At 50.0% G+C, this 15,536-nt stretch overlaps 1 protein-coding gene across 2 annotated transcripts in view; it reads right to left on the bottom strand.

Annotated features, from left to right (window-relative positions):
* The window catches only part of OSR1 (odd-skipped related transciption factor 1), a 396,637-nt gene extending 381,530 nt beyond the window's left edge, over window positions 1-15,107 (bottom strand). The window contains exon 1 of one of the 2 annotated variants that reach the window (XM_021087818.1): window positions 14,928-15,107. The gene's annotated coding sequence lies outside the window, so the exon portion shown is untranslated. Of the gene's footprint in view, window positions 1-4,135; window positions 4,347-14,927 lie in introns of those variants that run through there. The other variant, XM_021087817.1, reaches the window with a different exon arrangement.

The following is a 15,536-nucleotide window of genomic DNA, read 5'->3' as shown; positions in this document are numbered from 1 at the left end:
TCAGTGGGTTAAGGATCCAGTGTTGCCATGAGCTGTGGTGTAGGTCACAGACACTGCTTGGATCTGCTGTTGCTGTGGCTGTGGTGTAGGCTGGTGGCTACAGCTCCAATTCAACCCCTTGCCTAGGAACTTCCATATGCCACAGGTAACGCCCTTAAAAAAAAAAAAACAAAAAAACTTATGTCTTTGTCAATTTGGGCTGCTATAACAAAATACCATAAACTACATGACTTATAAACAACAGCGATGTATTTTCGCACAGTCTTGAAGACTGGAATTCTGAGATCAGGGTGCCAGCATGGTCAGGTTTGGGTGAGGGCACCCTCTCACCGTGTGCTCCCATGGCCTTTCCTGGGTGTGTGTACGCAGACCGAAAACTCGAGCCCTCTGGCGTTTTTTCCTGTAGGGGCACTAATCCCATCAGGCAAGGTCCCTGTCCTCATGACCTAATAACCTCCCAAAGGTCCCATCTCCTGGTACCATCCAGTGGCAGGGGGGCCTTCAACTTATGAATTCGGGGAAGGGGATAATTCAGTCCAATACAACTTCTTTAAGCTTCCTTCATCCAAGTTACAAAATGAAGCTAAAAATAATTCCTACATTTGTTTAATGTGTTTCCTTTGACTCCACACTCTAGCTTGTCTGGAAGCTCTACATTCTGGGATGTTGCCAACAACAAATTCTAGAACTTCCTTCCTGGTCCATGTCTTCTCTATGTGTCTGTGTTCAGAAGATGCACCCTGGCCATGGGGCTGCCAAAAGCCAGGGTAAAGGCAGCTGAGGGGCCATTCAGATACGAGCTACTGTGAATACAGCCTCAAGTCTTTTGAGCATCCAAGAATCTCCTCAGATTATTTTAAAGGCAGAGGTGAGGATGCTGGAGTGAATGACAGGTAGCATTTAGTTAGGGGGAAATTCAGATCACAGGCCTATATTCCAGTTTCTGAGAGATTTTTAAACAATGACCTTATGTTGGAGAGATGTGTGATGCCTGAAGGGACCAGGGACTTTTTTTTTAGGGAGCAGAGGCTTGAGACAGAGGGAGAGCCCACACAAAGAATTCCTGCCGCTGCCCTGAGCTCTCACAGGGACGCAGCAGCCACTCTGCAGGACATTCCCATAAGCGAGACCCTGTTCGCCTGCGGGTACTGAGCTTGGGGTCGTCCAAGACATCTGAGTGGCTCAAAGTGTTGCCTGGGTATAAAGTTCAGGACAGCATGTGCCTCTTCCAAAAGGCCTTGCACGGGCAGCTCTGTGGGTGAAGATCATGCCCACCAGGACCCTGACCTCTGCTACCCTGCCCACTCCTCCCTCTTTCTGTTCAAAGCAGGGTCCCCGTCATGGGACTAATCAGGGGAATGAGGCTGCATGGGGCGCCCACGCTGGGCAACACTGACAAGGAGCCCATGGTTTTGACCACACACTTTTCTTTTCTAGGCCCCACCCGCGGCATATGGAAGTTCTCCGGCCAGGGACTGAATCCAAGCCACAGCTGCAACCTATGTCATAGCTGCAGCAACGCCAGATCCCTAATCCCCTTAACCTCTTAAGCTACAGCAAAAACTCCCTGACTAACTTTTCAGTGCTCCCTCTGGGCAGTCGGCACCCCCGCCACCTCGATGAGTCCCAAAGCATCTTCACCAGCATCAGTCACACTGTATTCAGGGCCTTTTGCATCTCCTTCAGCCCCTTCCTGAAAGGACAGTGGTGGCTAGTGTGCATAAATGCTGAAAGATGAGATGCTACAACTGGGGCTGGGAATGGCCGTTTCCCACATTAGCTATATTGGTGCTATCTCTCCAGATCCCACCATGTGTCTCAGCATGTTCCCTACTGTTATATTGGGGGTTTCTGTGTGTGTGCATGTGTGTGTGCTATGTCTCTTTGTCCCTACAAAACCATGGGCAGCAGCCAGGCAGAGATCAGGTCTCTCACCTCTGTGTCCCATTAGGCACCATTTTCACCTGGTAAGAGTCACAGTTTTGTTAAGAAAACAAAATATGCATGAACAGGATGGCGTATGGAACTTTGTCTGCTGTATCAGAATTGTAGCTAAGGCCCAAAGTGCTGGATGAAAGATGCTGAGCATCCTACATTTTAAATTCAGAGAGGTACCATCTCCCCTCTTTGTTTGCTTCAAGGTACCAGAAGCAGCTCTACCACCTCAAACCACCAGCCTCAGCCAACATAAAAAGAGAACTGGGGGAAAGAGAGAGAGAGAGAGAATTGGAGAGACGGATGGGATGGCCTGAGAATTTAAGGTGCGGTGTTTGAGGGGACCAATGCTATGCCCTCCTGGAAAAGCAAGGGAAGAGGAAGACCCCAAGAATCGCTTGTAAAGATCGGAAGTTGTGGAGTTCCCATTGTGGCTCAGCGGAAACGAATCCAACTAGGATCCGTGAGGATGTGACTTTGATCCCTGGCCTCGATCAGTGGGTCAGGGATTGTGGCGTTGCCGTGGTGCAGGTCGCAGACGCGGCTCAGAGCCCAGGTTGCTGTGACTGTGGTGTAGGTCGGCAGCTGCAGCCCCAATTCGACCCCTAGCCTGGGAGCTTCCATATGCCGCAGATGCAGCCCTAAAAAGACCAAAACAAAGAAAAAAGAAAAAGAAAAAAAGGTTGGAAGTTGTTATGGGTTGAGTATGGGGAAAAAAGAAAAACCATTATAGGAGGAAAACTGAATGAGTGAAGACACTTTAGTAAACCAGGTTATTTGTACATAAGGTGGTGAGTAATGATGGCAGGTGGTCTTGTGAGAAGGTGATGGGGCAGGTGAGATACCCAAGGGTCAGAGGAGACTGACAGTCACCTGGTGGGAAACATGGTCAAGCACAGCTGGAGCCAAGCCTGGCCAAACAGAAGGACGGGCCTTGGGTAAGTGGAGAAGGAACGGGGAAGATGGGTTGATATCTTTCTTAAGGAAGTAATCAGCAGAGGCCAGGCCCTGGGCGGGGGCTTGCGAAGGACCAGTGACTCCGCGTTCTGGAACTGCGATGTGTGTGCAAAGACCAAGAGTGGGCAGGTGCCAGGGAGAGGGGGTCAGATATTTTTAATAAGGGAACTGCAAGGAAGAAACGGGAGGGGGGAGATGGGAGCTGTCGAGGCCAAGCTCGGTGAAACGGACCCAACACTGAGGATCTGTCCTCAGAAGACCAGTGGCCTGCCAGGGCTTCCGGCCTCCGAGGGCTGCCCTGTTCTCACTCCCTTTGTGCCCCTTGCCCAGTCTGACCACTGGCACTTTGAAGCAGCCCTAGACTGTGGTGCTGGGTGAAGGGATAACCAGGGGGCCCTGCTGGCCAGGTCTCAGGGGCCAGCCAGAAGCCCCATCTCGACTCTGCCAAGCACCTCATCCGCCAGCGTGCTCGGGAGGGAGTCAGAGGCAGCGAGGTGCCCACACCCCCACTCCCGCTTGGGGAGGCAGAATCTGCTGTCGAAGCTGACGAGACAGCGTGTTTTATCTGGCTTCTGGCCACCGGAGAAAAACGCAACAAAGGAAAAGAGAAGATATGGATTATTGGCGTGGAAGGCCTAATGACAAACACATTTGCATGCATTTCCACAAGGAGCCCCTGCCCTCTCTGTGGCCTGTTGGGTTTTCTCCCGTGCGCCAAAGGGCAGAGCCAGGCGCTAGTTCCAGAGACAACATCTCTCCTCTCAGGGCCCTTGGTTGAATGGGGCTCCAGGGCTCAGAGTTTAGGCCCCCCCAGCCTGACCAACCATCTCCTCTAGGTGGGTTCCCTGTCGACACAGAGGTTTGCCTGGGCTTCCCAGCAGAGCCCGGAACATACTTAACTCTGGGAGGAAAGGCACAGGAGACATGGACTTTTTAGTGCCCATGAGTCAGGCGCCATGTGAAACCCTCATGTCTGTTATTTCATATGCTGCTTCACAATCCCTGCAAAGTAACAGATCGGGATCCCATTTGAAAGATGAGAAAATTGAGTCTTGAGAATGAACTTTTTCCACTCCCCCACACTGCCTCCTGATGGGAGAGGGGCGCTACAGAAATTATTAAAGACATTGGAAATTAAGATCCACGGATTTCAGAGCTTGCAAGGAACTTTAAATAACACCTCTCCCAACCTCCTTATCGCACTGGTGATGAACCTGAGCTCAAAGAGGGAAAACTGACTTACCCAAGATCGCTCCGGGCTCGGAAGAGGAAGCTGTGTGTGCATTCCAGCCCCCAGCCCCGTTATAATTTGGACGCATCTTAAACGGAGGCGAGATTAAGGACAGGGCAAGGGGCTGCTGCTGATGAGGGGGCTGTGCACTAGGGGGAAATGGCCAGCTCCCTCATGCCTCACGCCCCAAGCCCCTGGGCCGGGGAATTTCCGTGACCATCAATAAAGATCCTGCTACTTGTGGGCGATGAGTAAACATGCTCACATGGTGTCCGCACATCTGTCACATGAAGCCCCCGGGTTTCATCAGCCTCCTGGCAATTGCAGGCCTGACCTTTGCTCTCCTTCACTCCCCAGTCCAACGCCAAGCACGCGGAGAGCACACTGGCCACGCTCTAGAAATGGAAGGACCTTGCGAAAGCTGGAATGTGAATTATAAATTATAAACAGAGTGTCAGCTTGGATAAACTCTTTTAACTTAGCAGCGGACCTTGTCCACGATGTTAATTAGGAGGAAAATAAAAGGAGGGCGGGAGACCTAGGGAAAAGGAACAGAGAAGCCGAAGGAGGAAAGAGAGCACATGAAAGACTTCAGAGACCGTCACGCAGTGATAACCTGGCTGCCTGGAGTCCGGCCAATGGCTCTTTCCAGTGAAATCCCAAACCTACCCCATCCCACTTGGACCAGTACCCCTGGAGGGAGGACCGTGGTGAGAAGCTGGCCCAGCAGCAACGCTTCAAAGCCAGCAATGCCAGACCCGCCGACCGCCCCCTCCCCCCAACTAAGATCCTCTCAGACCAAGGGCATCCGTCCCGAGATCCGGCCACTCGAGGTGCACCACGCCCAGGCCCTGAGCGGATGAAAAGCAGACTGACCGTGTACGAAGCCCCTCTGTCCCTGTCGGAACGTGAGGTCATTCTGTCCCATGCCCAGCATCCAGTGGGCCTGGTCAGATGTGCACCAGACACAAATACTGTACGTGCAGAGACTAACACGACATGATGGTCATGACCCGTCACAGTCTGTGCCAGGCCTGGCAGGGACCGGTGTACTAAAACCCGGTTCCTTCCCCTCTGGGCACGAAGACCCTGCTCCCCGGCCTCCTGTGCAGTGAGGCGTGGCCTCGTTTGAGTTCTGGCCTGTGGAGCGTGGCCTGGCCCATTAAAATCTTCCATGCGTCGTCCTTCCTCTGTCCCCCATCTGTCCACCAGATACGGAAAACCCAGCGGAACCATCCGCAGTCCTCGGGGAAGACAAAACCACAGACCGGGGAGCTAATGCCTCAAAATGGACATGTCTGAGGCCACCTGGAGACACACCAAGAACATCACGTTGGACTTCGTGTGATGAGCAATCAGCCTTTTTGATCTTAAGTGACGGAGATTTGGGGGGCAGGGGTGCTACAAGCCGTACTAGTATTTACGCTAACATGCCTAGACCTCAGCCCTGATTTCCTGAAAAAGACTTCACAAGGACTGCAGCCCTGTTCTGTGGGACCTCCTGTTCTGACAAAGCTTTGACTTTCCATCCAGCTCCTGGAAGTGTCTCTGTGAGGTCTGGACAGATCGCTGCCAACAATCCTTTTGCCACTTGGGCAGACCTTCCTGACACGACATGTTACCTCTTGCCAACCCCAGAGCCCTGTGCTCAAGGATGGGCTGCCGCATCCCCACCCCACCCAGCTCCATACATGGTGGGCTCAGCTGGCTCCTGGGACGCCTTTCCGCTGACATGAGGGGTTAGAACAACGGCCTACGCCTTTGCTCACAAGAGGCAGCAGGAAACAATGAAAAGAACACTAGATCCCAAATCAGTCACCATCAAAAGGAACAATGCCAAGGCCACATGTTATAAAGTTAGATCGTGGGAGCCCAGGTTGAAACCCAGAAGCAGAGCTGTGGACACACACATCACATACACACAGGACTGGCTCAACACCACGGCATGGGGACAAGTCACCCAGGGGTGTGGCTAATTAAGTCTATCCATTTACTTCCTGCCTGCCTCTCCCCAGCACCAATGCTTAGAGCTCTTGTTTTTCACTTTGAATTAGCCTTAGTTGGTCACATCCAGTTAGGCTGTGATTAGCTGGACTTGGAGAATGCGGCAAATGGGAAAGCTTGCGACGTGTGAATTCTTTGAAATCCTCATTCTCTCTTGCACCACACACTTCACATGCACTCAATGACCGATTTGCGGCCCCTGTGACTTTCCCCTGCCCCCTGGATCCTGGCGGGTCTTTGAATGGCTGCTGGGTATCCCGCTGTGCAAAGGATACCTCAACTGGAATCAGTGTACTTCTAAAGGACTCTGTTGACTCTCTGCACATTGAAGAGAGCATGGTCCTGGCCCCTCCCGGGGGTTCGCCGTCAGTACCCACGGGCACACCAGCCTGAGTCAATGGGGAGCAAAGAGGTGCAAGTGTAACACTCGCACTGGAAAATCAATTTTAACTCAGACAGCCACCAGCCATCCCTGTATGGTGGCAGGAAGTCTCGGTTCTGGTTCAAGCTGCAGTTCCATCTCTTACCAGCCGAGAGCCATGGCCAATGAGCTTCCATTTCTGTGACGGGTGTGTTGTGTCTTCATTTGTCAAATGGGGGCACGGGGCACTCCTTGCATGACCAGTAGTGTTGCTTTGGCAGTCCAAGCAGATGAAGAGGGAGCTTTCTGTCAGCTCTGAAGCAGACGTGCTGGGTGGGACAGCGTTAGGGTCCCATCAGGCCCCTTCCCATTCCTGGTGTGCCCCTCACCCTCGCCTCTCCAAGGCCCAGCACAGACTAATTTCTCCCTCTTTTGAGTAACCGTTGCCCCAATGGTCCATTTGTTCACTTCTCATTAGTTCTTGGCATAGCCCAGCTATATCTCCAAGGCGGTGATATGTTCTCAAACCCTGATAACAAATTGAGGGCTGTGGCGGGGGGGCTGCCTCGCCTTCTCCACTAGACTGGCAAGGACTGTTTCCAGTTCATTTTAGTGACTTCCCTAGAGGTCAGCATATGCCGGCAGTAACAGGGCTCCCAGAGAAAGGTCATTTACATATATACCTTTGGAGTCGGGGAAACTAGGAGACGTCAGGAAAGATGTGTCGCTTGGGTTGAGTTTCAATGGGTGACAAGACATTAACCACACAAGGGAACAGCGTGTGCAAAGGCCAGGAGGCTGGGACGCCTCAGAGGATAACCCTCAGTGAGGGTGGCCAGGGCCAGGGGGCACTAATGGTGGGGAAGGGTGGACCCTGCAGAGGGACAGGTGCAAGGGGACAAAGGCTGGAAACAGATCTTCAGCCTGGTCTGTGGTTTTGTTGTCACTTCGAAATTCTAAGAGACTGCTGTTGTCACTTCGAAATTCTAAGAGACTGAGTGTCTCTTCGTCCCCGAGATTGTGGCTCAGAAAGCCCTTAAACACCACGCTAAGTTTTTCACGTCTGGCATCTCGCTCCTCCGACACAGGAATGAGATGAGCACAGGCCTGGGCAGAGGCAGGCTGGCCAGGCTGGCCGGCGGGGGCCCTCCGCTCCCATGTGTGCTCTCTCCTCACCAGCCAGGGGACGGCCCCACATCATCGCAGCCCTGCCTCCTTTGTGTTCCATATTCATATTTTCTTGACACAAACCATACCAAGTGTCAACACTTGGACACTGCAAAGTAAACCATTTGTACATACCAGGTCTGGGAACACTTTCAATAATAGGCCAGTTAGTTAATGCTGCACTACAATAAAAATTCCCATCCAAGAACACATTACGTCCTCATTAATGCCAAGTGAGTTCAGCGTGATTAATGTTATGACAATAAATAACTGGGAGATCGTGATGACCGCCAGGCTGCTGCACCACCGCGGGGCCCAGGGCGGCCCGGCCTGGCCGTCCCCTGAGCACGCTGGGCGCCGCCTGCCCCTCCACCGGGCACACTCCAGCCTCCAAAACTCAGCTCCAGTGGGGATGGGATGTGCCAGGGAGCCCGGCCGAGCCAGCCCCCAACACGGGGCCAGCCTGGTGACTGCTGGGAAGAGGAGCAAGGAGTGCATCAGAACATCCAAGAAAAAAAAAAAAGCACCTACTGGGAGCTGGAAACCAGGCCCTGACGTCCAGGGCAGAAAGAGGCCCTCCCTATCCTCCTGGAAGACACCTGGGCCAGGAGAGCTGGGCAGCTCTCATTGCTTTGGGCACTGCCAGGAAGGGCTCAGGGAAGCGGGTGGCTCTCTCGTGGGGGATGGTGAAGGCTGTGCTTCGGGAAGGGGGAGTCAATCAACACCCCTCAGGGGCTGAGAGGTCCAGGAGAAGAGGGGGCCCCCGCTGGCAGGAAGCTTCTATCTGAGCTGAAGAGGGAAATCCACACCTTGGTGGGGGGGGTTGCCAGAAAGGGGGCGCTATGCCCTTTCTCAGTAATTCTATGCCGTGTGGGGCCTGGCCATGGCGCAGGTGATGGAGGAGAGAGGACTGCTTTGAAGGCGGAGATGCCAGGTTAGCAAATACGGTGTGGACGACAGGGAGGGAGAGCCCCATGAGGAGGCCAGAGATCTTTACCAACCACGGCAGCTGCCCTCCCGGCCCTTGGAGGATGGGAAAGACTTGATAACCCACAGGGCAACTTCAGTGCCTCCCCTAGTGCCCCGGAGTTGAAGCAGCTCACCCTGCAAGGCCCGCCACGCCTCTACTGCCCGAATGGTTGTAGATTCTGATGTGGCCGGTGGAAGGCCCGGGCCCCTGGCTCATGGCAGGCCTGACTCAAGTGCTGGCCTCTGGCACCTTCCTTGGCTTTGCTAAGGTGGGTCCAGCCTGGCTCGCAATGAGATCCCTTAGGCGCTGAGGCCTCTGTGCTGGGCAAATTTCTTGGGATGTAATAGATGCTCAGGCCGTGATGCAGTTGGACCTTCCATCCTTTCTTCCATGGCACAGGCTACCGACCTCCAGCATCACTGGCCTGGAGTCACCCCTGCCCAGTGTCTTCTCAGAGCACAGGCCCTCAGAGGTGGGCACCCAGGCTGGGACTGGAGGCCCAGGGGGACATGGAGATGAGGAAGAGTGAGCTGTCATTCTAAGTTGGGAAAGACCAGCTCAGATGTTCCGCTTGGCCTTCAAAAGCCCACGCCATTGATTAATAGGGATGCTGGATTGACCAAGAAGTAAGGACAGGAGTGGCTAGAAGTGGGTGTTGACTTTTCAAACAATCACAAATTCCATGAGGGTGACAAAAGGGCCTGCTGGGTAATTGTGTTCATTATTTACACTAAAACCTAATTAAAGTCATTATGCTTCTTGTGCATTAAACAAACTGACTGGCTCAGACACCGAGCCAGCATAAGCTCTGCTGGAGTCACTGTGGAAGTGGAGGGCTGCTGGTCCAGCCAGAGCCCAACACACAACCATTCTGAGTCAGATGTTCTCTGGAAAGGAAGATTCTGGCAGGGGAAACAGAACAGGATGGGGAGAAGGGACAAGGAAACCATCACAAAACTCCCCTGAAGCCTTTGCCCTGCCTCCTCCAGTAATGCAAGACCAAAGATCTTTCCCAAAGCCCCTTGTCCCTGCAAGGAAACTGGGTCTAAGCCAATATGGAGGCAACGCCAGGCACTGCCAGGCAACCAGGGGAGACCAAGGCCCAGGGATAAGGTTGAGTCTGTTTAACTGGCCCGCATTTCCAGATGTCCCCCATGAACAGGGTTCAGTAGAAGGCTCTGGGGAAAAAATGAGATCTATCTACAAAGTCCATGGCATTCCACTAGAGATCATAAGACTGGCATCTATTTATAATACAAACTGGGAATCCTTAGAAAAATACACAGAAAGAACACCTGGGGAGCAGAGGAAGGATGAAATTTTTCTCTGGTTGGGTTCAGAACAGCTTCCTAAAGAAAGTGGTCGGTGACATCAGCAAAATGGCAGAGTAGCAGGCTCTGAATGTGTGCCCCTTCACAGACACAGTGAAAAATCAACCAGAAACTGTTAGAACCAACTCTGTCAGAACTCTGGAAAACAGTCAAGGCCTTATGGCAATCAAGCAAACACGCAATCAACAAAAAGGCAACTTGAAAATGGTAGGAAAATCCCTATCTTACTCCATACCAATAAATCAACTCGAAACGGATTAAAGCCTCGCGTATGACTTGAAACTGTAAATTTCCTAGAGGAAAACACAGGGGAAAATCTCCTTGACATTGGTCTTGGGAACGATGCCCTGGCCCTGACACCAAAAGCCCAGGCAACAAAAATGGGACTACGTTAAGCTAAAAAAGTTCGGCTGAGCAAATAAAGCAATCAAAAGAAAATAAAATAAAGGAATCCTATAGAATGAAAGAAAATATCTGTAGACCATTTATCAGGTAAGAGAGTAATATCCAAAACATATAAGGAACTCTAATACCCAGAGAGAAATAATAAAAGTAATGATGATAACACAATTTTTAAGTGGGCAAAGGACATAAATAAACATTTTTCCAAAGAAGACATGCGCAGAGCCGACGGGTCTATGAAAAAAAGTTGACTAGCGAGGGTGAAAATGGGGATCCTTCTCTTGCTGATCAAAGCAAGTTTTCAGTCTTTGGCCGTGGCGTATAGTTAGCAGTGGGCTTTTCATAAATGCCCTTTATCATGATGAAGAAGCCCCCTTCTTAGTCTTCTGAGGGTTTTTCATCATTAAAGGGTGTTAGATTCCAACAAATGTTTTTTCTGCATTAACTGAGCTACTACGTGGGGTTTTTCCTTTGTTCCATTAACGTAATGTATCACATTGATTGATTTTCTTATGTTGAGTAACTCTTGCATTCCTGGGATAAATCCCACTTGGTCATGGTGTATAATCCTTTTAATATGTTGTTGTGTTCAGTTCACTAGCATTGTGTTAAGGTTTTTGCATCTATGCTCATAAGGGATATTAATCTGTCGTTTTCTTTTCTTAATATGTCTTTCTCTGGTGCTGCTATAGGATAATTCTGGCCTCATAGAATGAATTAGGAAGTATTCTCTCCTATTTTTGGAAAGTCTGCAAAGAATTGGTGTTAATTTCACTTTAAATGTTTGGTAGCATTTACCAGTGAAGCCATTTGGTCCTAGAATTTTCTTTGTTGGATGCTTTTTAATAACTGATTAAATCTCTCCTTGTTGTCTGTTCAGATTTTCCATTTTTCTTAAGTCAGTTTTGGTAAACTGTGTGTTTCTAGAGATTTGTTCAGTTCATCGAGGTTAGCTAATTTGTCAACATACAATGGTTCATTGTACTTTCTCATAAACCTTTTATTTTGTGAGAGTTGGTAGTAATGTCCTCACTTTCATTTCTCATTTCTGATTTTATTTATTCTCATCTTTCATTTTCTTTTCATCAGTCTAGCTAAAGATCTGTCAATTTTGCTGGGATTTTCAAAGAAACAACTTTTCACTTTTTTTTTTTTTTTTTTTTTTTGGCTACACCCACCAGCATGTGGAATTATCTCAGCCTGGGATCGAACCCATGGCACAGCAGTAACCAGAGCCACAGCAGTGACAATACCAGATCCTTAACCCACTGAGCCACTAGAGAATTTCAATTTTTGCTTCTATTGATCTTATTGTTTTTCAATATATGTTTATATTTCACCTCAACTTTTTTATTACCTTTTAATAGCATTGGTTTTAGTTTTTTCTTCTTCCTCTATTTCCTCGAGGTTAGATTATGTATCTGAGATCTTTTTCCTTTTTTTTTTTTTTTGTCTTTTTGCTATTTCTTGGGCCGCTCCCGTGGCATATGGAGGTTCCCAGGCTAGGGGTCGAATCAGAGCTGTAGCCACTGGCCTACGCCAGAGCCACAGCAACACGGGATCTGAGCCGCGTCTGCAACCTACACCACAGCTCACAGCAACACCGGATCGTTAACCCACTGAGCAAGGGCAGGGATCGAACCTGCAACCTCATGGTTCCTAGTCGGATTCGTTAACCACTGCGCCACGACAGGAACTCCATCTTTTTCTTTTTTAATGTAGGTGTTTGATGCTATAGATCTCCCTCTAAGTACTGCCTTCACAGTATCACAGTAAGGCTTGACATGTTGTGATTTTGTACTTACTAGAAGTTCTATCTAGAGCAATTAGGCATGAAAAAGAAATAAAAAGCATCTAAATCAGGAAGAAGACAAACTACCTATAATCACAAATTGGGAGTTCCCGTCGTGGCACAGAATCCGACTAGGAGGTTGCAGGTTCGATCCCTGCTCTCGCTCAGTGGGTTAAGGATCCGGCATTGCCGTGAGCTGTGGTGTAGGTTGCAGACGTGGCTCGGATCCTGCATTGCTGTGGCTCTGGCGTAGGACGGCAGCTACTGACTCTGATTCGACCCCTAGCCTGGGAACCTCCATATGCCACGGGAGCGGCCCCAGAAAAGGTAAAAAGACCCCCCCCAAAAAAAAATCACAAATTGCATGATCTTCTATTTAGAAAATCCCAAAGATTTCACCAAGAAAAAGCCAGTAGAGCTAATAAACAAATTCAGCAAAGTTGCAGAGTACAAAATCAACATGCAGCGAGTTCCCGTCATGGCACAGTGGTTAACGAATCCGATTAGGAACCATGAGGTTGCGGGTTTGATCCCTGGCCTTGCTCAGTGGGTTAAGGATCCGGCGTTGCCGTGAGCTGTGGTGTAGGTTGCAGACGTGGCTCGGATCCCACGTTGCTGTGGCTCTGGCATAGGCCAGTGGCTACAGCTCTGATTCAACCCCTAGCCTGGGAACCTCCACATTCCGAGGAAGCGGCCCAAGAAATGGAAAAAAAAAAAAAAAAAGACAAAATCAACATGCAAAAATCATTTGTGGTTCAATACACCAGCAATGAATAATATGAATAAAAATTAGGAAAACAATTCCATTTACAGTATCATTGAAAGAATAAAATACCTGGGAACAAATTTAACAAAGTAAAAGATGTGAACACAGAAAACTATAAAACATCACTGAAGGAAACTAATATGTTAAGACATCTGCGGGAGTTCCCGTTGTGGCACAGCAGAAATGAATCTGACGAGTATTCATGAGGATGTGGGTTCAATTCCTGGCCTCACTCAATAGGCCATGAGCTATGGTGTAGGCATGAGCTATGGTGTAGGTCACAAATGCGGCTTGGATCTGGCATGGCTGTGGCTGTGGCTATGGCTTAGGCTAGCAGCTGTATAGCTCCAAGCCTGGGAACTTCCACGTACCACGAGGGCGGACCTAAAAAGCAAAAAAAAAAAAAAAAAAAAGACATCTGCATTCATGAACTGCAAGACTTAATATGGTTTAGCTGTCACTGTTACCCAAGCCATGTAGCATCACAGTCCTGGAGTAACTGGAAGTTGTCTATGAGCATTTATTTCTCCAAAGGGTTCTTGCCATTCCATCTCTACACTAAGCTTCTAACTAGAACTTTGACACATATTAGTAGATTTGTTTGTTGTGGTGAAGTCTGAAGGCAACAGTAAAGTTCCCTCTTCAGTTCAAATTAATTTCAAAGGACTACCTCCAGTCAGCAGGTGAAGGATCTGGCATTGTCACTGCTATGGCTCTGGTTACAGCTCTGACTGGGTTCGATCCCTGACCTGGGAATTTGCACCTGCCACGGGCATGACCAGAAAAAAAAAACTAACTTCTAAAGTCAGCATGTAACATAAATGCTGATGAAATGAGAGTTATCTAAGTACCATTGGAGACCGAGTGGATTTGCTCCTGGGCACAATGCACACATTTGTACGCATCACATACAGCAGGACTTGGTAAAGAAATTACAGTACGATCCCAAAGACCTTCGCCAGCCCACAAATACACGAAAGCACACGTGTTTGAATAAGCTTCTGGCTCCCTCTGCATTACACTTGTGAGGAGAGCTCACACTCTCCATGTCCTCTCCTCAAACCCTGGTGAACAGCCTCTTCGACTTTCACTGGCGTTTTAATCTCTCCCTCGATGAGAGACAGATTGGCACGCTAGTTGGAGAACTATTTGCTAGGGCCTCCCAAATTCCTTTTCCACTGGCCCAGATCAAGTCTATGATGGACTCTTCCACCACGTCACAGAGCCAAGCCAGGGCTAAGCTCAAGAGGCGACTCTTCAAATTTTTTTCAAAATCCCATTTTCTGGCCAAGTCAGAGCTGATATGCTCAGCTGGGCAGGTTTTGCACTGCACAATTCTGGGGTTGGTGGGGAGCTGCATTCGGTTAAGAATGCAATACGAGCGATCTTTGCCTCTTTGCCACTATGTCTGTCTGTCTGTCACACACACACATTTTTATATTCTTCCTCCAGAGTCACAGTGTTGTGAGAGCGGAACACACACAGCCTGGATTGCGGATGTGAGTGGCCAGCTCAACTCTGTGTTCGACTGCATAGTTCCAATGGCTCATAGTCCACTCCAGCCCTGCAGTGGTTCCCATTCAAACCCCTGTCTCCAAAAGATGACAAATGACCACAGGCCTTGACCTCTAATCACAACCGGATCTGTTACATCTCCAAGAGCATGCTGTGCTCCAAGGTGGCCCTCACCAACCCCCTCCCTAGGGCACAAGTGAAAGCCAAGGCCAGCGAGGGAGGAGGTGGCCCCTCTGGGTCTCCCCCCCAGCCTGGTCCTCTGCCTTCCTGCTGCTGCTCCTCCGCCATCTCCGGGCTCCCGTATCCTCTCTGCTTCCACCCGGGTCCCAGTCCCACCCTACCCTGCCTCGTGCCGGCTCACGTGTCTGGCTGCACTCACTCAGTCTGGTCTCTTCGCTGTGCTGGGACTGATATAATTATTGGGCTGAATCCTCAGTCCATTTGTCACTGCTCTGAGTTCAGTTTTGAAAGCACAAAACCTTTGCGTCTCACCTACCCAGGCTGCTGTAGCCAGAGACTGAGAGCGGCTGTCCAAATCCACTGCCAGCAAGGGACTCTGCAGGTGGGGCTCTCCGATGCAAAACACGCTGCTCGTGCCCCTGCGAGAAGCTTTGCGGGTTGCATGGCCTGAAACACCCTCTCCACCATCCAGAATCCACTCTCTCCAGGATGGTTTTCCTCCTCCCACACTGAGACGTCCCCTCTCCTATGAAGAGATGCCTCGTCAGGCTTTTTCTATATAATCAGGCCATTTACACAATTACATAATTCTCTCTTCCCTTCCAGGGAGGAGAGCTGAAAAAGAGGCAGACGTCACCTATAAATGTCACAGAGCAAGCCTCTCGCTTCAGAACGCTGAAAAAAGAGTGCACCCTGCAGGAGCCCTGCGGCCCCTGCTATATGCCCTGGTCAGCTTAGAAAATATCCTTGAGGAGTTCCCACTATGGCTCAGGGTAACAAACCTGACTGAAATCCACGAGGATGCAGGTTCAATCCCTGGCCTCATTCAGTGGGTTAAGGATCCACCGTTATTTGAGCTGCGGTGTAGGTTGCAGAGAAGCCTCGGATCTGGCGTTGCTGTGGCTGTAGCATAGGCTGGTGGCTA

The sequence above is a fragment of the Sus scrofa genome, chromosome 3, assembly GCF_000003025.6.
Source record: "Sus scrofa isolate TJ Tabasco breed Duroc chromosome 3, Sscrofa11.1, whole genome shotgun sequence".
NCBI classification, from domain to species: domain Eukaryota; kingdom Metazoa; phylum Chordata; class Mammalia; order Artiodactyla; family Suidae; genus Sus; species Sus scrofa.
This window is presented reverse-complemented; position numbering and strand designations above follow the sequence as displayed.